General features: G+C 42.6%; 1 pseudogene; it reads right to left on the bottom strand.

Moving 5' to 3' along the window:
- The window catches only part of LOC139235465 (Ig heavy chain C region-like), an 88,042-nt pseudogene that overhangs the window by 30,992 nt on the left and 33,807 nt on the right, over positions 1-23,243 (bottom strand).

Here is a 23,243-nt window from a genome sequence, read left to right as displayed (position 1 = left end):
GTGAAGCGAAGGTTAACCGGACTGATTCCCGGGATGGCAGGACAGACATATGAAGAAAGGTTGGATCAATTGGCTTATATTCACTGGAATTTAGGAGAATGAGAGGGAATGTCATCGAAGTATATAAAATTCTGACGAGATTGGTCAGGTCGGATGCACGAACATTGTTCCCGATGTTGGGGAAGTCCAAAACCAGGTGTCACAGTCTAATGAAAAGGGTTAAGCCATATAGGACCGTGATGAGGAGAAGCTTTTTCACCCAGAATATCGTGAACCTATGGAATTCTCTACCACAGAAAGCTTTTGAGTCCAGTTCGTTGGATATATTCAAAAGGGAGTTAGATTTGGCCATTACGGCTAAAGGGATCAGGGGGTATGGAGAGAAGGCAGTAATGGGGTACTGAAATTGCATTATCAGCCCTGATCATATTGAATGGTGGTGCAGTCTCGAAGTTCCGAATGGGCTGCTCCTGCACCTATTTTCTCTGGTTTCTATGTTTCTACACATTGTATTGTGTGTGCACACCTTGTATTTTGCGAGGACAATCAGAGTTGCATGAGTACATCTTGTATTGTGTACGTACACGTTGTACTGTGTGAGTAAACCTTGGATTTCGTGAGTACATTTTGTATTTTGTGAGCACTTTGCACTTTGTGAGTACACCTCGCATTTTGTGCTTATGCCTTGTATCATGTGAGTAAACCTTGTATCGTGTGAATACATCTTGTATTGTGTGATTACACCTTGTATTGTGTGATTACACCTTGTATTGTGAATACACCTTGAATTGTGTGAATACATCTTGTATTGTGAATTGACCTTGTATTGCGTGATTACACCTTGTATTGTGTGATTACAACTTGTAATGTGATTACCCTTGTATTGTTAGTGTACAGCTTGTATTGTGTGATTACACTTTGCATTATGTGAATACACCTTGTATTGTGTGAGTACATCCCGTAATCTGCCAGTTCACGTTTTATTGTGTGAGAATAAATTGGAATATTTGAGTACACATTGTATTGTGTGAGTACACATTTTATTGAACGAGTACATCTTGTATTGTGCGAGTACATCTTGTATTGTATGAGTACACCTTGTATTGTGTGAGTACATCTTGTATTGTGTGAATATATATTGTATTGTGGCAGTACACTTTAAAGCAGGTGAGTACACATTGTATTGTATAAGTAGACATTGTATTGTGTTAGCACATCTTCTATTGTGCGAGTACATCTTGTATTGTGTGAATATATTATCTATTGTGTGAGTACAGCTTCTATTGTGTGAGTACATCATGTATTGTGTGAGAATCCATTGTAATGTGTGACTGCAACTTGCATTGTCAGTTTATGCATCTTGTGTTGTGTGAGTACACCATGTATTTTGTGAGGATACATTGTATTGTGTGATTTCACCTTGTATTGTGTGAGTAGTGCTTATATTGTGTGTGTACACCTTGTATTGTCTACCAACACGTTATTTTGTATTAGTACACCTTGTATTGTGTGACTTCAATAGAAATACAAATTGGGATGCTGGAGTTTTGCCAGCGCACAGAGGACGGGATCGGTGGAGTGTCAGCTATCAAAATAAAAACATTGACAGTGGGTTGGGACCGAGCACCATGCTACTTTCACAGATGTCCGGTCTGTAAACTCTCAGCAGACCCGCCACGCTGCAGCAGGCAAGGCAATTTAGGTCATTGTGACCTTGTTAAGTGTTTATTAAAAAGAATGTTGAGCTGAACTTCCCATTTTGCCAGGTTTTCAATGAGATTCACACGGCTCGGGAAGCAGGACTTCGGGCGATCTGTTACCATGAATTCATTTCTTTACCTGTTAGCTACAAATATGTTGTAATACTCCGATCTCACAGCTGTTTGTATTTCAAGATTAAAACGTCTTGCTTACTGGGTTTGGGAGGCACATTGAACTTTGTGGACGTTGCACGTCCTTGGAACAATCTCTCATTGGAAGTTTCACATTCGGAACAATCTCTCACCATTGATAGATCACTTCTGTCCTCTCAAGGTCACTTGCCATCGATTACATTAGCCTTTGGCAATTTAAGCTTTCTCACCTTGCTCCTCTGAATCCCATCACGATTAGCGCCAGCACCATAATCACAATTAACACTAGCAGCACCAACAACAACATCCTTCTCCGCAATCAACTGATGCTGCACAGGAGAGAGGGCATCAGAACTCGGCCATATTGCTGACCAGGACGGGAGGGATGGCCTGACCATGATTTAATTCAGCAGACTCTGTACATCCTGCCTGTCACATAATGCGCCATTTTGACACCACTCCAAAAGAACATCATACAGCGTCGTTACAGTGCCAAAGCCACAGCTTTCGCACTCGTTGCCATTGCGGGGGGTACCGTTATGTTTCAACATTCACACAGCTCATAGCATCACATCTGAAGATGCGCATAAATCTGTCCAAGAACACAAAGTGATGAAATTAAAGGTGTCAATGTTTGACAGCTCATTAACAGAAACCTTGAATGATCATTGGCTAAACCACACATGCCTACCCTTGTGTGTTGTTAGTTGGTATAATTGCAACAGGATGAGGGTGAGTATGGGGCGTGGCTAGCGAGATGGAGAAGTTATAATGTAGATAGAGAGGGATAGGTGGATGTGCAAGGAAAGTTGATGTGCGTAAGAATGTGCAGGAAGTGATGGGGCTGTGGTGAGTGGCACAGCAGGATAAGGTTGAGAATGGCTTTGCAATAAAGTGTGTGATCCACTTAGATCATGGAAAGATTTTCACCACTGCAGTCTGGTCCTGCTGACGATATCACTGCCTTTGATTCCACTGCAATATGCAACCGTGTTGATTTGGTTTCCTGGGGAGGTCGCCCCTGCCCATAGTCAGTAACGAAAACGTCTCTCTGTGCTGCATTGGAGAGCCTGGGTGAAGCCGTGCATCTTTCTGCAGTGCGTGTCACTGTTTGTAGCTATTCAATGCTGTGGAACACTCAGAGCACAACTATTAAATTCAATTTCGAAAAGGACCCTTTCAGGAAACCGTCTGATGACGCGTCGCCAAATGACGTCATCAGGCCCCCTTCTTTCAAACCGCCCGAGCAATGCTCTGGGCGGGCTTAACAAGCTTAATCAATGGATAATCTAATCGACATAACTGGCTGGAGCCAGCAGCGATATCGGAACCTGCACGGAGCCACTGAGGTAGGCGAAATTGCGGCCATAAAACGAGCTGCAGGTTCATTATCAGCCGCTTTACACTACCTCTTGAAGTGAAGATGTGCCTGCTTGAAATGATTATGGGTGAAATTGGTCTTTCATGGTTGAGGTAATCACTAAACAGTTTTACAATTCTCCCGGTTATCTGCCCATTGACATCGAAGGAGAAGAAATTACGATTGAGCATATAACAGGTGGCCTATTCGCTACAGCCCGTCACTAATTTCACCCCAGTGTTCCTTCTGATTTTTATATTCCCGTGTTGCTAAGGACGGAGGCAATTTACAATATCCAGGTGTATATATCGCCCGGTATACGCAGTGCCTGACATTCAGTGTCTAACACCTGAGATGATATCTTCGGCCCTGACTTTCAATATTGAGGTAGGATTGCAATTTGCAGCTATTACCTAAAACTGGCATCGCTGATCACTTGTCCTTATGGAAGCTGGTCGATTTTCATTTCCAGCTCCAACACCAAGCTGCTCAGTTGGGATCGACCTTTTGTGTTCCACGTTCTACATATCTCAATCAATGCAAGCAGTCTGTTTCTCGCTCCCTTGTCCTATCTTTTCATAATTTGAAACATTTCTATCACATCATCCCATAATTAGGGTTCTAATCAATAAAAAAAACAATTTTGGAAGATTTATTGATATTTGTATACCATCATGCCAATCAGCATCGCGTGATTTTCTCTCTCTATTGCCTCACTATCCTTCCTATACTGCAATACTTTATACCGTATTCTTAACTAAATCTCGTTAACCATGCTTTCCGTATACTAACTCCAACCATCAGTTTCATCCATCATGCCCTGTGCTTGCTGACCTACACGAGTTCCTGGTCGAACAACGCTTTGATTTGAACGTTCTCACCGTTGGCCAAATCGTTCCATTGCACCACACCTCCAGACTTTGTAACCTCCTTCAGCCCTACCATCTTTGATCATGAATGTATTCCTTCAATTATGGCCTATCCCCCATCCCCAATGTTCTTCATTCCACCATTGGTGGCCATGCCTTCAGCTCCCTAGTCGTTAAGCTTTGGAATTCTCTCTCGAACCGTGCTATCTCTCTCTCGTCATGAAAGACGCTCCTTAAACCTATCTCTCTGATCAAGCATTTGGTTATCGTTCCGTATATTTGGCTCAGCATGATACTCCTGTGAAGCGTCTTGGGACGCTTTACTACGTTAAATTCGCAATATAAATGCAATTTCTTGTATTATATAGTTTCATTATTATCTCTTGGCTTTTATTTTCTATTCCACTAGAGATAAAATCTCGGGGTTTATCCCCATTTAATTAGTTGCTTCTATTATTGGGGATTGCAATCTTCAATATTTTCGTTGTCGTACAGTGTGCATGAAAAGACAACATTGAAAAGTTGCACATGAGTAACAGATGGGTCCCCGGTTGTAAGGAACATTCGACATGTAAGGGTTGATGTGTAGGTCATTGGTGAGGAATTTATCATTTCTGGTGAAGGGCCTGTAACCGAAGCCAGGTTCTTTCTGTCTTCTTTATAGATGCTGATTGAGTTGTTGTGCATTTCCATCTCAGTGGTTTATTTTCAGAGCTGCAACATTTGCAGTTTCATTTCAGAGGGTTTTGGTTCATTTTTGTTACCCACTTTTGATTGTTATTTCTCATAATGCGCTAATTTTGGCCTTTAAATCGGATCTTTCGTCGGCTTCTAGTGGGTTTCCTAGCAGAAATGATTGCGTTGCTGATAATGAAAGACTGAATATAAACTGAATACAGACTACATTTTGTAAACCAATGTAGATATCAGACGAGAACGATCACATGTATCGGATAGAATTTTTAAAAAGTGAGGCTGTTAAATCAATTATTCAATCAATGATTACATTTATCGAGTAAGTTAACTTAAGTGATTATGTTTAATTTATACAATAATTATTAATTGAGAGAGTCAGTATCACTATCAAATAAGGTGAATAGTTTATTTACTGGATAGAACGTTGTTCAGGTATGGCTGCTTAGTGTTAATGGGTAATTTCACGATGCTCGATTCTGAGACACTCCTGATGGCCAGAAGTGGATGAGCAAGGAAGATGGCATGGAAGACATGCTGCTTGCGCGTTCAGCATAAAACCGGGCTAGATAACCGAGGAGTGATGGGTTTGAGAGGAAAATCGTTAAGGCTGAGTAGACAGAATTAGAATTTAACATGGATCAAAGGACCAGTGTTTAAGACATAATGAACGTTGAGGGAGTCAGAGGGGTCGACATTCATCGGGGAAGCTGGAACAGGTCTTGAAACGGTCATTAGGGTGAGCGTTGGGCACAGGGCCAAGTCGTAGGCCAGTAGAACAAAACAAGTTTTGGCTAAGATTTATTTAAAAAGTGTACATTAGTAGCCACGCGTAATTAAATAAACTATAAATAAGTTTGATGTTTTTGTCTTGTAAATATTATATTTAGTTGCAAAGAGAAGCTATAATATTTTAGTGATAGATGAACATTTGATATAAAACAATAAGCTGCATGAAATTTCCATTTAAATATGTTCGCATCTAATTGAGTGTGACACAAAACTCTGAGAAAAAATTGAGATAGAAAGAGTGATGAACAGGAAATTCACGTGACATGTAGCGTCCGGATATTGGGAGATCTCAACCCAGAAGCAGCATCGGGACACCCGTTTGGTGACCCGAATTGCCGGCCTGGCGTAAATGAGGCCGTTGCTTCAAAATCACAGGGACAGCACTGATCTTCGACTTCAACTCGACCTTCCCGTACTATCACCATATCTCTTGATACCTCCAATATGCAAAAATCTAGCGATTGCAATCTTGAATAATAATATGCTAAACATATTTTTGCTTGCTCTTGGTGACTAAAGGAAAGTGACTTTCCATTTTTACATGTTGGCAAATGTTTGTGCGAATTTATTTCATTACATTAATAGAAACTGCTAACTATTTACTGACACAATTCCGGCATAAAGGGCGTTATAGCGCTTTAGTTTGATGTTACACAGCTGCTCACTTTACACTATAAAAAATCGCCAAATCTTCAACCAACTATTTTCCTCAAATTCAGTAACGGTTTCTATTTAACTAGGAATAATAATACTGAATCAGTATTGTAGGACTGGGGTGAATTCCTACTTTTGCTGCCAGGCAAAAAATGTGTCGCAGGCAATCCCAGCCCCTTTTGCACACCAATCTATTTTCATCGACTTTGCCCATTATAATGATCGCTGTTTGTGTTAAACATTGAAGTAAATCGAAATGAAACGCAGCCAATGCTACACTCTTGATAAAGTATAAGGATCCATCATCTCTTGAACAGAGCATTCGCGCACACATTCCCCCTCCCATTTCTCTATCTGCATATATATATCGAAAATCTATAACCACACATATTCTCGAACTTTTTTACTTTATTAATATTGACAGAACATGCAAGTATGTCATACTTCTACACTTACTATTAGGATACCCACCGGTTTATAAGAACTATGGATCAACCCAGGATAATTCTCAGCACGGAGTGCAAAAGGATAACTGATGGGGCCAAATTGCCCATTTTTAGAGGCCCGTTAGTGCCTCCAGGGGTGCCAACGGGGCAAAAGACAATTTTCGCAAGGGGTGGGGGACACTCCTGGCTCCTGCTAAATTGCACGGGAATTTGGAGAACGCTTCCCGCAAGGCTGGCGCGCGCTGCAGCCAGAAGTTAAAGGTAATGTCGCCAGAGCCCGGCGACATCATCTTCCTCGTTTTGACAACTCTCGGGTTAGCACTACATGTCCCCCTCTGGCATGGTCAAAGGGTACTGCACAAAATAAAGTTCACTTGGTTGTGACATGTAAAGAGGATTGGCTAACCAGCAGAGAACAGAGTGCCGGGATGAATGGTTCATTCTCTGGTTGGCAACCAGTAACTAGTGGGGTGCCGCAGGGATCAGGCTGGGACCCCAACTATTTACAATCTATATTAATGACTTGAAAGAAAGGACTGAGTATTACGTAGCCACGTTTGCTGACGATAAAAAGATGAGAGGAAAACAAATGTGTGAGTGGGATACAAAAAATCTGCAAAAGAACATTGAAATGCGAAGTGAGTGGGCAAAAAATTTGGCAGATGGAGTAAAATGTTCGAAAGTGTGAGACAGTTTGGCATAAAAAAATCAAAGAGCAAGTCATTATTTGAATGGCAAAAGATTGCAAAGTGCCGCAGTACAGCGGGACCTGGGCGTAATTGAACATGAAATACAAAAGGATAGTACGCAGGTACAGCAAGTGATCAGTAAGGCCAATGGTATCTTGGGCTTTATTGCAAAGGGGATGGAGTATAAAGACAGGGAAGGCTTGCTACAGCTATAAAATGTTTTGGTGAGGCCTCCCCTGGAACACTGTGTGCAGATTTGGTTTCCATATATACGCAAGGGTATCATTGCTTTGCAGGCAGTTCAGAGAAGTTTCACTAGGTTGCTTCCGAGAATTCTGGAGTTGATTTATGAGGAAAGGCTGAGTAGGTTGGCCCTATATTCTATGGAGTTCAAAAGAAGGAGAGGTGATCTTATCGAAACGTATAAGATTATGATCGTGTTTGACAAAATGCATGGAGAGAGACTGTTTCCACTGATGGGGGAGACTAGAACTAGGGGGTATGATCTTAGAATAAGGGGCCGCCCATTTAAAACAAAGATGAGGAGGAATTTATTCTCTCAGAGGGTTGTAAATCTATGGACATCGCTGCCTCAGAGAGCTGTGGAAGCTGGGATACTGAATAATTTTAAGTCAGAAATAGACAGTTTCTTAAACGATAAGGGGATAAGGGGTTATGGGGAGCGGGTGGGGATGTGGAGTTGAGTCCATCATCAGATGAGCCATGAACTTATTGAATGACAATGCAGGCTCGAGGGGCCGTTTCACCTACTTCTGTTCCTATTTTTTATGTTCTTATGTTCTTATGGTCCTAGCCACCATCGTGGAGCCCGTTATTCTCTTTTGGATGCCAGGCTGCAGGACCGGTACCACGCAGTCCTGGTGGTTTAGTGGAGACCACCAGAGGCGTGAAAAGTGCACAGAGGCCCTCCCCTTTAGGCGAAGGGTAGGGGCATTAAACCGCATCAGCGTTATGTGGAGCATCTGTGTAGCACTGCACTACTCACCCTGTTAGCGCAGCTGGTACCGCCACTAAAATAAGTGGAACGCGCGAGTTTGCACTCCACTTCATTTGAGCGGCAATAAGCCAAATTCTGCAACCGGGGCGGGACTTCCATACTGGGCGCAGGATTTCCCAACCCCAGCTGGGTACCACCCCAATCAGGGTGCAGGGCAATTTCGCTCCGTGAGCTTTCGCCGATTTATACACCTAGATGTGAGATCAGTCGCTCTGAACCTATCAATTCTGAGATTATTCTCATGTCGTGTTTCTGTTGTCATGTGCCACATCACCTGTAAATGGAAATGTGGCACCATAGACACTCCAGTCTCGCTGGGGTTATAGTTGTGTTTATGTAGAATATATACAGTTTGTTTGGTTATAAAGATCAGAAGTCAACCGAATCGAGAACAGTTTGGAGGCGTGTTAGCTCCAAACAAGCGAGAAATCTTACACATACCCTTTGATGCTCCTTAAATTGCATTAACATGAATCCTCCTGCTTACTGAGTATGCTCTTGTAGTATCCCAATGGTCTCATCTAAACCGTGGTCGGCTCTATCAAATAATACATTCTCATAATACCAACTTATTAATACTGACGATTGTATTTTAAGTTACTTTCCTGTTACATTATACTGTATCCTACAGTTGACAACTAATTATCGGGAAAAATGTCGAGATACAGGTGACACTGGAAACGCACTAATAGTTTTTGGGGTATCTTTTGTAAACGGTGTTCTGCTGTGGTTGGATGAAGTCTCAAAATGTCACAGAATAACTGTCACACTTATGTGTTTGCTGAAACTTTGACTGGTAGCTTCCCAATGTTAACTTTCTTCTTAGTCTCAGTTAATTTAGTGGCAATTGTGATCCTGTCCCAAGGAAGGTGCGGTCTCTCCAGATGTACCACTCGGTACCTTGTGTCCATGGCGGTGACGGATCTTCTGGTCATTATCACAGCTGTGATATTCAATCGGATTTGTGGCATTTATTTTCCAGGTAGTTTTTTGTCCCTGACCCCGGCGTGTACTCTATGTCCTGTGGTAATTTATGCAGCCACGGAGAGTTCGGTCTGGTTAACGGTCGCTTTCACCTTTGATCGATTTGTAGCCATTTGTTGCCAGAAGCTGAAAACAAATTATTGCACCGAGAAAACAGCGGCTGTGGTTATAGGAACGGTCTGTTTACTGAGCTGTTTAAAAAGCGTTCCTTGGTACTTTATATACGAACCGCTCTATATAATCAACAAGGTCCCGTAGTTTTGAAATATTAAATCAACCTTCTACACTTCACTCGTGTGGATAGCGTATGATTGGTTTGCTCGTCTTTTCAATACAGGCCTCCCATTCTTCCTGATCTTGCTGCTGAATGCTCTGACCGTCAGACACATTGTAGCAGCCAACAGAGCCCGCAGGAGGCTCCGGACCCACATCAATGGAAAGAACGAGAGTGACCCAGAGATGGAAAGCCGGAGAAAGTCCATCATTTTACTCTTCACCGTCTCGGGCAGTTTAATCCTGTTATGGATGACGTATGTTGTAGATTTCTTGTACGTGAAAATTACAAACGGATCTTATTTCGCAGGTTCCAATTTCAATGAACCCAATTTAATTCGCCAGGAAAGTAGAAACATGCTCCAGCTCCTAAGTTGCTGCACCAACACGTGTATTTATGCAGTGAACCAGAAAAAATTTAGGGAGAAGTTAAAGCATGCGGCAAAATATTTTTGCAATCGAATTGTAAATTTAGTAAACTAGAAAAGCTTTAAGAGTCGGCTTCAATTACTACTCGGATTATATCTTGGTGTCTTTCTTTTCTTCGGCCTGACATTCTGTCATGACATTGGTCTTTGTCGGCCTTGTAAAATGTGCAGCCGATTCGCTATTGCCAGCTTTGCACTACCGCTCCCTTCAAGACTGTCCCCTTCGTCCGTGACGATTTTCCCTTTAAGAACATAAGAACGTAAGAAATATGTGCAGGTGTAGGTCATGTGGCCCTTCCAGCCTCATTTGCTGGTCAATAAGGTCATGGCTGAACTTGTACATCATCTCCACTTCCCATTCCCATATTCGTTTTGAGCCCAAAAATCTATTGACCTCTGTCTCGAATATACAACGACTGAGCCTCCGCAGCCCCCGGGAAGATAAAAATTGCAAATATTCACCATCCTCTGAGTAAGTAATCCCTCCTCATCTCAGTCCTAAATGGCCGACCCGTTATGCTGGGTCTATCACCCCTAGTCCTAGAATTTCCAGCGAGGGTAATCATCCTCTTATCATCGACGCTGCCAAGCCCTGTTAAAATTGTCCCCGTTTCAATGGGATCACCTAATTCCTCTAAACTCCAGAGAATATAGGCCCACTCTACTCAAGCTTTAATCTCTCGGTCTGACACGAGGCCACTTCCTTCTCCATTTTAACCCTGTGGAAATCAAAGGATAATGCAAAATGATCTGGCAAATCGTCAGGTCAGTAAAGTTCACAAAGGAACACGAACAAATGTGTAATAAATTCCTTTGTGTATTTTCTTAACATGGACTTTAAACCTTTAAAGTGTGCGCTCCTGGGCAAAAAATACCAAAGTTAAGTTCTCAAGAAGAAACTTCATCATTGGAAGGTCTGCCCTCCTATTACTGTTCCAAATTGGCACAATGTTTTCCTGACGCTGCACATTAGGTTTTGATACAGTCACAGCCACGGTCTCGACCATGTGGTACATCGAAATGTCTGTCAGCAAACACAGTCGCAACTGCAATCTTTACATTCCCCAGGGCCTGATGGACTGCATCCCAGAGTACTTAAGGAGGTGGCCTTGGAAATAGTGGATGCGTTGACAGTCATTTACCAACATTCCATTTAATCTGGATCAGTTCCTATGGAGTGGAGGGTAGCCAATGTAACCCCACTTTTTAAAAAAGGAGGAAGAGAGAAAACAGGGAATTATAGACCGGTCAGCCTGATATCGGAAGTGGGTAAAATGATGGATCAATTATTAAGGATATCATAGCAGTGCATTTGGAAAGAGGTGACATGATCGGTCCAAGTCAGCATGGATTTGTGAAAGGGAAATCATGCTTGACAAATCTTCTGAAATTTTTTGAGGATGTTTCCAGTAGAGTGGATAAGGGAAAACCAGTTGATGTGGTATATTTGGACTTTCAGAAGGCGTTCGACAAGGTCCCACACAAGAGATTGATGTGCAAAGTTAGAGCACATGGGATTGGGGGTAATGTACTGACATGGATTGAGAACTGGTTGTCAGACAGGAAGCAAAGAGTAGGAGTAAATGGGTACTTTTCAGAATGGCAGGCAGTGACTAGTGGGGTACCGCAAGGTTCTTTGCTGGGGCCCCAGCTGTTTACACTGTACATTAATGATTTAGATGAGGGGATTAAATGTAGTATCTCCAAATTTGCGGATAACACTAAGTTGGGTGGCAGTGTGAGCTGCGAGGAGGATGCTGTGAGGCTGAAGAGCGACTTGGATAGGTTAGGTGAGTCGGCAAATGCATGGCAGATGAAGTATAATGTGGATAAATGTGAGGTTATCCACTTTGGTGGTAAAAACAGAGAGACAGACTATTATCTGAATGGTGACAGATTAGGAAAAGGGCAGGTGCAAAGAGACCAGGGTGTCATGGTACATCAGTCATTGAAGGTTGGCATGCAGGTGCAGCAGGCGGTTAAGAAAGCAAATGGCATCTTGGCCTTCATAGCAAGGGGATTTGATTACAGGGGCAGGGAGGTGTTGCTACAGTTGTACAGGGCATTGGTGAGGCCACACCTGGAGTATTGTGTACAGTTTTGGTCTCCTAACCTGAGGAAGGACATTCTTGCTATTGAGGGAGTGCAGCGAAGGTTCACCAGACTGATTCCCGGGATGGCGGGACTTTCATATCAAGAAAGACTGGATCAACTGGGCTTGTATTCACTGGAGTTCAGAAGAGTGAGAGGGGACCTCATAGAAACATTTAAAGTTCTGACGGGGTTAGACAGGTTAGATGCAGGAAGAATGTTCCCAATGTTGGGGAATTCCAGAACCAAAGGTCACAGTCTAAGGATAAGGGGTAAGCCATTTAGGACCGAGATGCAGAGGAACTTCTTCACCCAGAGAGTGGTGAACCTTTGGAATTCTCTACCACAGAAAGTTGTTGAGGCCAATTCACTAAATATATTCAAAAATGAGTAAGATGAGGTCCTTACTACTAGGGGGATCAAGGGGTATGGCGAGAAAGCAGGAATGGGGTCCTGAAGTTGAATGTTCAGCCATGAACTCATTGAATGGCGGTGCAGGTTGGAGGGCCGAATGGCCTTCTCCTGCACCTATTTTCTATGTTTCTATGTTTCTATGTTTAACAATGGCCTAGAAATCCCAGTCGAAGTCTTCCCGAAGGCGATGGACTAAAAAATGTTAAAAGTTGCACAACTACCTGCAATTGCTGCGACTACCATCAATTCAGGCCTAAGGCCTCCACGCTGTGCAGCAGAGGCGTGCACGTCTCAACGTCCATAAGCTTGAGCTGGAATCACATGGCCCTGGGCAGCCAATCAAGGTACAATATTTTCTCATTTAAAAAACGGGAACTCCATAAGTTGGATTTCCGGTTATTTTGATTGAGAAACACACCCGCCAAACATCAAAACAAAAAGAAAAAAAAGAAAAAATACACTACATTTTTTATATTTATTTAAATTTAAGCTATTTTTGTCCAATAAAAAAATCTTTCCAATTTTAAAAAAAGTTTTTTTTATTTCCGGTTTAAAATAAACTTACCTCAGTGGGCAGGGTTTTAACAAAAAATGTATTTTAAATTTTATTTTGCTATGAGTTTCATGATTTAAAACTCTTATGCCTATAAAAGAAGGCTTTGCGCCTGCTTTTATCAGCTTCAAGTTTTCAGGACATTTGCAATCTTGCCCATGCGAATGTGCTGGCTGCTGAGATGTGGAGGATCTGTCAAGTTGGAGCTTGACAGATGGGAAAAGCCGGCTTTCAACCATGCACATTGTGCACAGAGCACATTGTACCAAGTGAACAGTAATAAATGACGCTGTCAGACACCTGGCAATATTGAATGTTTAAAGGAACCGTTCCTGTGGCATTGTCTAATGTAACTACAGCAGACACTTCCCAAAGGCAGTTACATTATTTCTAGATCGAGCTTTGCAGTATTTATTGCGGATTTGCCTCTGGCTGCTGAATGCATGAGAAAAAATGAAGGGTGAGGAGGTGATGTCGGATAATTACACTTCAAAGTGAAACTTTGCCCGTCACCCAAGGTGTTACTCGGTGGGTCCTGAAACACGGACACTATTTCCTCACTGGACTAGATAAGGAGCATTAGCAAGTAAAAGGCATCATGTTATCAGAATAAACAACACTCAAGCAATGGAGGCTGGACCCACACGTGCAATTTCATAAATGCCAGTAACACATACACACAGCTCAATGCATTGCGCAAAGCCCACCCTCAGTGTAAACAGGAGAGCAACTGGAAACAAATACCTGAATGGCACCTCGGGAACAGATCTCTGCAAACCATAAGTGGAAAACAAAGCTTCTAGCACATACTGACAGGTGCTGATGGGTTTTATAACATTGTCAACCTTTCATTGTCCATTCAAAAAAACAGGACGAATCAGCGTCAGAAGACAGGATTGAAATCATGATACTGAGTTTGGAGTGAAGATCTTTATCAAGAAACACAATCATGAATCTCTCTCTCTCTCTCTCTCTCTCTGTCTCTCTTTACATTGCTCTCTGTCTCTCATTATCTCTGTATCAGTCTCTCTATCTATGTACCTTTCTCTTTCTCTCTATCTCTCTCTCTTTCCATCTCTCGATCTTTCTCTGTATCTCTGTATCAGTCTATCTATCTATGTATCTCTCTCGCTCTCTCTTTCTTTATCTCTTTTCCTCGCTCCCTGTACCGCTTGCTCAATCGCTGTATCTCTCAACCTCTTTGTATCATTGTCTCTGTTGGTGTAGAAGGAAAACTTCTCTTACTCAAGGTGGACTCCCTGATGTAAGGAATCGACACCCACCCGCCCGTATAGCGACCACAGAATCACTCAGACGAAACTTCGTTTCAACTGGTTTGTATTCAAGCATGCAGGGGAAGTTTTCATGGATGGACCTTCCCAGAACAGAGGTTTTGCAAATACACTTCTACAATTTTAGAGGTGTGCGCCCCTCTTAAAAAAAACATCGATTGGCATACTGCTATCAACGAACTTACATTGATGTGTCGACCCTTGTCAGACTGGCTCTGAGTAGTGCTTCCCCACCTCTCCATCTTGCATCACATGTCACCCTTATGGAATGTGTTATTCTGTGGTGTCAAATTTGCCTCAATTCCTCATGAAGTGTGAATTGAAATTGCTTCCCAGGATTTGCTATCTTGTTCCCAAATACATACTTTCTTATCCTGTGCCCAAGAGAATTCTAGTGAAAATGTTCGAGTTCCCTTAAGAATCTCATGAGATTGAGATGCTGTCCAATCTTGTTTCAAACTGTTAATTCTCCACTGACTTTGATGGATGTGTTATTCTGTACTGAATGTATGTTTCCCTCAGTCTTTATTAAGGTTAACACAACGAATGGTTCATCACGCTTTACTGTGAAGCACAATTTGCTGTTTCCGTGACTGAAAACCCATAAAAAGCGAGAGTATAAGCGTGCTGTACATACATAAGTGAGTTTTTCATACAACCGGTCAATTTAATATATATTATAATCCCTACCGTAAGACAGAGGAACTCCTGATTCCTCAGAACCTCCTAATACTGATAAGGCCTACAATCTAGACCATGTGTTAGATCAATTCACTACCTTCAGTAGCCACTTTAATGACCATCTGTCCGTCTGTCCACTCCCATTTTAGTGATGGTATTTTATCCCCTTAAAGTCTCTCTTTATCTCTCTCGATTTCTTTACCTCTGTATAATTTGTATCTATCTATATATATATATATATGTCTATACATATCTGTATCTCTGACAGTCTGACTTTCTCTCTATCTCTCCCTTTAACTCTCGCTCTCCCTTTCTCTTTCTCTCTGTTTCTCTGAATCACTCTGTATCTCTTTATCCCTGTGTCTGTCTTATGCTATATCTATCCCCGTTTCGTTCTCTCTCTCTCTCTCTCTCTCTCTCTCTCTCTCTCTCTCTCTCTCTCTCTCTCTCTCTCTCTCTCTCTCTCTCTCTCTCTTTCTCTCCCTCTCTCTAAATCTATACCTGTATCTCTCTATCTATATACCTCTTTGTATCTCTGTCTCTCCCCATAGCGGTCTCTCTATCTCTCTATCTCGCTCAGTATCTCATAAGCCCTGCTTTACCCTGTGCCTGATTTTCTCAATGTCTCTCTATCAGTTTAACCCCTGTTTTCTCCCTATTTCTGAATTATCAGTGTCTATCTATCTGATCACGCCCTGTTTTTTTCACTCCTGACTTTCTCACTGTCTCTCTTTCTCTCTGTCTGATTACCCCTTGTCTCATTCGCTCTCTCTGACTGTCTCAGTGTCTGTCGATCTGATTACCTCCTGTTTCACTCCCTCTGTCTGATTATCTCAGTGTCTCTCTATCTGCTTACCCTACGTTGCTCTCTTTCTGACTGTCCCAGTATTTATTTATCTGATTAACCCCTCTCTCTTTCCCCGTCTATGTGTTTCAATGTCTATCCATCTGTTTACCCCATGCTTCTCTCTCTCTCTCACTCACTCTATCTCTCTCTCTCTCTCTCTCTGTCTGTCTGTCTCAATGTCTGATTAACATCTGTGATCTCTCTGTTTCAGACTACATCAGTGTATATCGATCAGATTACCCGTATTTCTCTCTCACTGTCTGTTGCCTCATTGTCTTCCTATCTGACGAATTCCTGTTATCTCTCTGTCTGACAGCCTCTGTCTCTCTTTCTGTCTGATTACCCCCTATTTCTCTCTCTGTCTGTCTGTCAAAATGTATCTCTATCTGAATAATACCTGCTTCTCCCTCTCTGTCTGACTGTCTCACTGTCTCCATCTGATTACCCCTGTTTCTCTATCTTCCTGAGTGTATCGAAATTTCTTTATCTGATTACCCCGGTTCTCTCTATCTCTCTGCCTGATTGTCTCAATGTATCTCTATTCGATTAACGTCTGCTTCTGTCTCGTAGTAACTGATTGTCTGAGTCTCACTCTATCTAATTTACCCCTGTTTCTCTCTCTGTAATTCGGTCTCAGTATCTCTCTATATGATTAACGTTGTTTGTCTTTCGGTCTTTCTGTCTCAGAGTCTCCATATCTGATCAGTGCCTGATTTTATCTCCCTGACTGTGCCGTTTCATTCCATCTGATTAATCTGTTTTTCTCTTTGTGTCTGACACTATCAGTGTCCCTATCTAAATACTCCATCCTTCTCTCTCTGTGTGTCTGTTACCTCAGTACCTCACTTTCTCATTATCCCCTGTTTCTCTCTCTGTCTGTCTGTCAAAATATCATTCTATCTGAATATTACCTGCTTCACCCTCTCTGTCTGACTGTCTCACTGCCTCTATCTGATTACCTCCTGTTTCTCTATCCTCCTGACTGTAGCGAAATGTATTTGTCTGATTTCCCCTGTTCTCCCTCTCTCTGTCTGATTATCTCAATATCTCTATTCGATTAACCCCTGGTTCTGTCTCGTAGTATCTGATTCTCTCAGTGTCACTATCTAATTTACCGCTGTTCGTCTGTCTACCTGTCTGTCTCAGTATATCTATGTATGATTAACACTGTTTGTCTTCCGGTCTTTTTGTCTCAGAGTCTCACAATCTGATCACTCCCTGATTTTATCTCTGTCTGTCGCAGTTTCACTCCATTTGATTCATCTGTTTTTCTCTCTGTGTCTGACAGTCTCAGCGTCTCTTTCTGAATACTCCCTCCTTCTCTCTCTCTGTGTCTGTTACCACAGTACCTATCTTTCTGATTGACCATTTTTCTCTCTCTCTCTGTCAAAATATCTCTCTATCTGAATATTACCTGCTTCTCCCTCTCGGCCTGACTCACTGTCTCACTATCTGATTAACCCCTGTTTCTCTCTCTCTGTGTCTGACTGTCTCGGTGTTTCTCTATACAATTAACGCCTCCTTCTGTCATTAATGTCATACGAGAAGAGACAAGATCAACTGGGCCTTTATTCACTGGACTTTAGGAGGATGGGAGGGGATCTCATAGAAACGTATAAGATTTTGACGGGACTGTACAGCTAAGATGCAGGAAGAATGTTCCCAATGTTGGGGAAGACCAGAACCAGGGGACGTAGTCTTAGGATAACGGGTAAGCCATTTAGGAGAAACTTCTTCACTCAGAGAGTTATTAAACGATGGAATTCCCTGCCGCAGAGAGTTGTTGATGCCAGTTCATTGGATATATTCAACAGGGAGTTCGATATGGCCCTTCCGGCTAAGGGGATCAAGGGGTATGGATAGAAAGCAGGAAAAGGATACTGAGGGAATGATCAGTCATAATCGTATTGAATGGCGGTGCAGGCTCGAAGGGCCGAATGGCCTAATCTTGCAACTATTTTCTATATTTCTATGATTGGCTGTAAACCTATCTAATTTACTACTGTGTCTCTCTGTGTCTGTCTGTCTCAGTATTTCTCTATTTGATTATCCCTGTTTATCATTCGGTCTCACAGTGTCAGAGTCTCTCTAACTGATTACTCCGTGCTTCACGCTGTTTGACTGTCTCAGTTACAATCCATCTGATTAACCCGTTTTTCTCTCTCTGTCTGTATCTCAGAGTCTCTCTCTATGTCTGCCATTCCCAGTGTATATCTATCAGATTATCCCTTGCTTCTCTCTCTCTCTCTCTCTCTACCTCTCTCTCTTTCTCTCTCTCTCTCTCTATTTCTCTCTCTATCTCTCTCTCTATCTCTCTCACTCTATCTCTCTCTCTCTATTTCTCTGTCTTTCTCTCTCTCTCTATTTCTCTCTCGTTCTCTCTCTCTCTCTCTCTTTCTGTATGTCTCAATGTCTCTCTACCTGAATACATCCTGCGTCTCTCTCGCTCTCTGTCCGACTGTGTCTCAGTGAGATTCTATATGATTGCCCCTTGTTTCTATATCTGTATGACTGTCGCAGTATATCTCTATCTCATTACTCCCTGCTTCTCACTCTCTGTCTGGCTATTTCAGTGTCTCCCTATCTGATTAATATTTGCGAATGGCTCTCTGAATCTAACTGCCTCAGCGTGTCTCTATCTGATTACTCCTCTCTCTCCCTATCTCTGTCTGATTGTCACATTGTTGCCCTCTCTGATTAGTCCCTGTTCTCTGTGTGTCTGACTATGTCAATGTCTCTCGCTCTATGATTACACCCTGTTACTGTCTGTGCCTGACTGTTTCAGTTTCTCTCTGTATGATCACCCACTGTTTCAGTCTCACTGTCAGATTACCTCAATGTCTTATTATCTGACTACGCCTGATCTTCTCCCTGTCTGACTGTCTCCGTGTCTCTCTATCTGATCACTCCTGTTTTTCTCCCTGTCTGACTCTCAGTGTCTCTCTATCTAAATACCTATCGTTTTCCCTCTACTTCTGAATGTCGCAGTATTTCTCTATCTGATTTCCCATTGCTTCTCTCTCTCTCCGTATGCCTCCTCTAATTCGTTAGGTAGTATCAAATTACAAATGTCAGTATCCAAGTACTCAATAATGTGCTCCTGAGTCTGCTTTGTAGCTCCACTGTGGCCTGATGGGGTTGCATTAATATTTCTCCTATATTGATGGAGGCTGCATCTATCATGACCAGTTCTGAGGCAGTTAAATGGTCGCGCACTCTTTGTGATGAAGTTCAGATTCTACAGGATGTACTGTGGGGTTTACTATAAGGAATCCATTTCAGTTCTACCAGGCATTTGGCCATCGGTCGTTAAGGCTGAGGGGAGATCGTTGAGGGGCTTTGGTAGTGCCCCAAAATGGCCTTCTACATTTAAGACGGGTTGGTAGCAGATTGTTCAATTCTGCCTGGATCAGCATATTTTTGTATCAGCATGTATTTTCTGGAGAATAATTATTTGCGACGTGTGTGTGGTAGTGCAATGTTTGTAAGCACGGGGAGCCAAGGTGTTGGTGTCGATAAAAGCGTACCGGTGATTATTCTCATAGTAGAATTCAGCTGGACATCAACGGATTTAACAACCGAAATTGATATCCAAGCCGGAAAGCGGAACTCCACTGCAGAGTAAACCAGTGCGAGTGCTGTAGTACGGGGGGAAGGGGAGGGCTTGAGGGTCTGATCCTCATGTGGTTCCGGCGAGTTTCTCGATCATGTTCATTCTACTCTTCAGTTTCTTGCCAAGGCACTGGAGATGTTGTCTATATGACAGCGTGTGATCCAGCCTGAATCCTAAATAGGAGGGTTTTTTTTGGCATCGTTTACCGCTATTCCACATAAGGAGCCTTTCAAAGCTTGGTATCCTTGATGGGTGTGAAGGTGGAATGCCGAGGTGACAATCTTTTCCGGGTTTGGCCGGAGGTGCCATCGGCAGAAGTAGGTTTCCATCGTCTTGTAGGAGTTAGTTTTTCAATGTCCTGTATCTGCTCTTCTGGGTGCCAGGGTAAACAGGGGAGCTTCGGATTCGAAGCACGGAGTTACACAAGAACATAAGAAATAGCAACAGGAGGAGGCCACCTGGCCCCACAAGCCTACTCCACAATATATAAGATCATGGTTGATTTGATCATGGACTCAGTTCCCTGCCTGCTCCCCCTGACCCTTTTATTTCCTTATCGATCAAAAATCTGTCAAATTCTGTGTTAAATGTGTTCATCATCATCATCATCATCATCATCATAGGCAGTCCCTTGGAATCGAGAAAGACTTGCTTCCACTCCGGAAGTGAGTTCTTTGGTGGCTGAACAGTCCATACGAGAGCCTGTGTAGCTGTCCAGTCCGCTAGCTTTTAGTGATTGCTGTACTCGGACAACGAAATTTTTAGGGCTCAAAATGTTCTTTGTTCCTGGGAGGTGAATGACTACAGCGAGGTTTTACTAGCCAATCCCCAGGCGCCTTGAGTGTATTAGCAGAGAAGCAGGTTAAGTGAGGAACAGATTCCCTACAATGAAAGATATTATTCAACCAATTGTGGTTTTTAACAACCATCCGTCAGCTTTCATCCTACTTTCCTTTTGGCAACTCACATATTTTCAGCTGTATTTTACATCAGTTTCACGGCTTGGGGAGCTTCGAACTTACGAACTGCGAGTTACTGGTCTAGTACTCTTACTGCTGGGCTGGTTGTTCCACTGTAAGGTTGATATCTGTAGAGCAAGATGGCCCATTATAGAAATCATATTAAAGTTGGAAGCTTTAACTACTGATATGGACAAAGACGAACCTAGCAATTGTAACTGCATTTATGATTGGAGACTTGAGATTTCGATTGAAGCTAATAAGTTTACGCGATCTAATCGAGTTTTTGTTGTAAAGTAGCTTTACTGGAGAGAAGATGAAAAGACTGATTCCTCTGCTTGTGGGAATCGGTAAAGAAAGATCATAAAATTCAACATATTAACAAGAGAGTGACAGAAGCTCAGAAAAAATATATGCATGGACGCGAGCGTGGGAGTTGTTGGAGCATGGGACATTTTGCCACAAATAGTGTTTGAGGCAGAGAACATTACGCCTTAAAAAAGTTGCAGCGGTATTTTCGTTATGTTACTCCATTTGTAATCCAGAGGCCTGGGCGAAGCAGTTTATTGCACGAATTAAAATGGTACCTGCGTAGTTTGGGAATTTAAATTCCGATTTTTAAAAAATAAATGAGAGGCTGGTATCAGAAAAAGTGACCATAAAGTGATCGGCTTTGGCAAAAACCCCAACGGGTACACTAATGTCCCGTCAGGGAAAGAAATCAGCCGTCCTTACCCCAAAAGTGACTCCAGTCCCATACTCAACGTGATTTAGCTCTTTGAAATGGCCCTGCATGCCCCCCAGTTGTATCAAACGCTTGAAAGGAGCAGAACTGCAGTGGTTCGAAAAGCAGATGGCTCACCAGCAATTTCTCAAGGGGAAACCAAGGGATGGGCAATAAATGCTGACATGCCAGTGAAATCCATATCCCTATAATTAATAACGAAAGGAAAGGTTTAAGATGCAGTTGCATTAATTTCAGACTGTTGAAACCGACAACCCTCCACGACCTGTCTGCTCCTTCAATTCTGGCCACTTGTGCAATCCCAATTTAATCGCTCCAAAATTAGCCGCCGTGTCTTCACCTGCCTCGGCCCTAAACTTTGGAATTCCACCCCTAAATATCTGCCCTAATATCTCCGTATGTAGCTAGGTGGCAAATGTTATAAGAACACAAGAAATAGAAGCAGGATTAGGCCACCTGGCTCCTTGAGCCTGTTGCGTCATTCAACAAGATCATGGCTGATCGGATCATGGACTCAGCTCCACTTCCCTGCGCTCTCCCCATGACCATTTATTCCCTTATCGCTCAAAAATCTGTCCATGTTGCCTCGTTAACAGGGTCAATTTGTAAAGCGAGAGCAGTGAAGGAAACAATTAATGTTGTTCTGGCAGCTGTGCGGGAGCTTCCCATTAAAGGAGCTGTTTGCTGACCATTACCACTAAGCATAGCCGATAAAAGGGGGATGTAGACGGGAAGCGAGCCATGAAGGATTTGAACACAATGATGTGGTAAATTAAAAGAACTCCTTTAACCTCAATAAAATGGAGAGTCACTGGCAGGTTTGAGCAGAATGCGATGGCACGAACACCAAGAGGTAAATCATAATACAAAAGCAAAATACTGCGGATGATAGAATCTGACATAAAAAATAAAATGCTGGAAATCTCAGAGGGCCAGGCAGCATCTGTGGAGAGAGAAACAGAGTTGACCTTTCAGGTAGATGAACCTTCATCAGAACTGGCGATTGTTCCGAATGAAAAGATTCTTATGGAGCACTGAAAGGGGGAGGGGAAGAAAGAATAAAAGAGAAACTAGGTAAATCATATTGCGTCTGAAGAATTTTCAGCATCAGTCCTAAGCTGACCTTTCATAGTTTGAACTTGCGTCCTCAGGTTGTACTTCCGCGGTTTCATTTAAAGTAATAATCAGAGTTAACTTTTTATGCACTTCGCGATCTTGAAAACCTGTTGGAGTAATTGCAGTCTGGAATTCGGGTGATGGTTGGAACAGCGCTAGTGTCCAATTATTTCATCATTCAGCTGCGAAACTAATCATTACAACGCCGTTACTGAGCAGTGAAACACGTTGCAGACGCCGCAGCATGAATTAACACTTTTGTCTGCATCTGATGATAATTTCAAAGAAAGGAGGAAGGGATCATTGGGTGAAGAGATAGAGAGAGAGAGAGAGAGAGAGAGAGAGAGAGAGAGAGAGTGAGAAAGACTGTGTATTTAGATATCTGCCGGTCTATCTAGTTAGTTATCTACCCAGCTATATATTATCGAGCGTTTTCGTTTTATTGTTTGATTTCTATTGTAACATCCCAATGCCGGGTCTCAGAGCTGATTCAGTGAGAGGTAATTAAATTCCATTGCTTGTTTTGTACGGACTGACTGCGCCCGTGTAGCAGTGTGGGGGTCAGCGCAGAGTGATGCACGGCAGATTCAGAGACAAGAGCCCCGGATATATTTAAAGGAACTGTTTACTAGTCTTGGTCCAAAGCAGCAGAAAACCGTCCTGGGAAATCAGGAGAATGATCCCTATTCCCCTTGCCGTATCTGTTCAGTAAATATCTCGGAGCTTCCCCGGGATACTGGACATACCAGAAGAGAATTGGGGCAGTGTACGCTGCTGAGTAATTACCGTTCAGTTTTAAGGTCTGACCCTCCTGAATCATTACTTCAGACGGATGCTGGGACACTGAATCTTCGCCACTCCTTCCTGGAACAA

This window comes from Pristiophorus japonicus, chromosome 23 (genome assembly GCF_044704955.1).
Source record: "Pristiophorus japonicus isolate sPriJap1 chromosome 23, sPriJap1.hap1, whole genome shotgun sequence".
Lineage (NCBI taxonomy): Eukaryota > Metazoa > Chordata > Chondrichthyes > Pristiophoridae > Pristiophorus > Pristiophorus japonicus.
The sequence above is the reverse complement of the archived record's forward strand: the minus strand, read 5'-3'. Positions and strand labels throughout refer to the sequence as shown.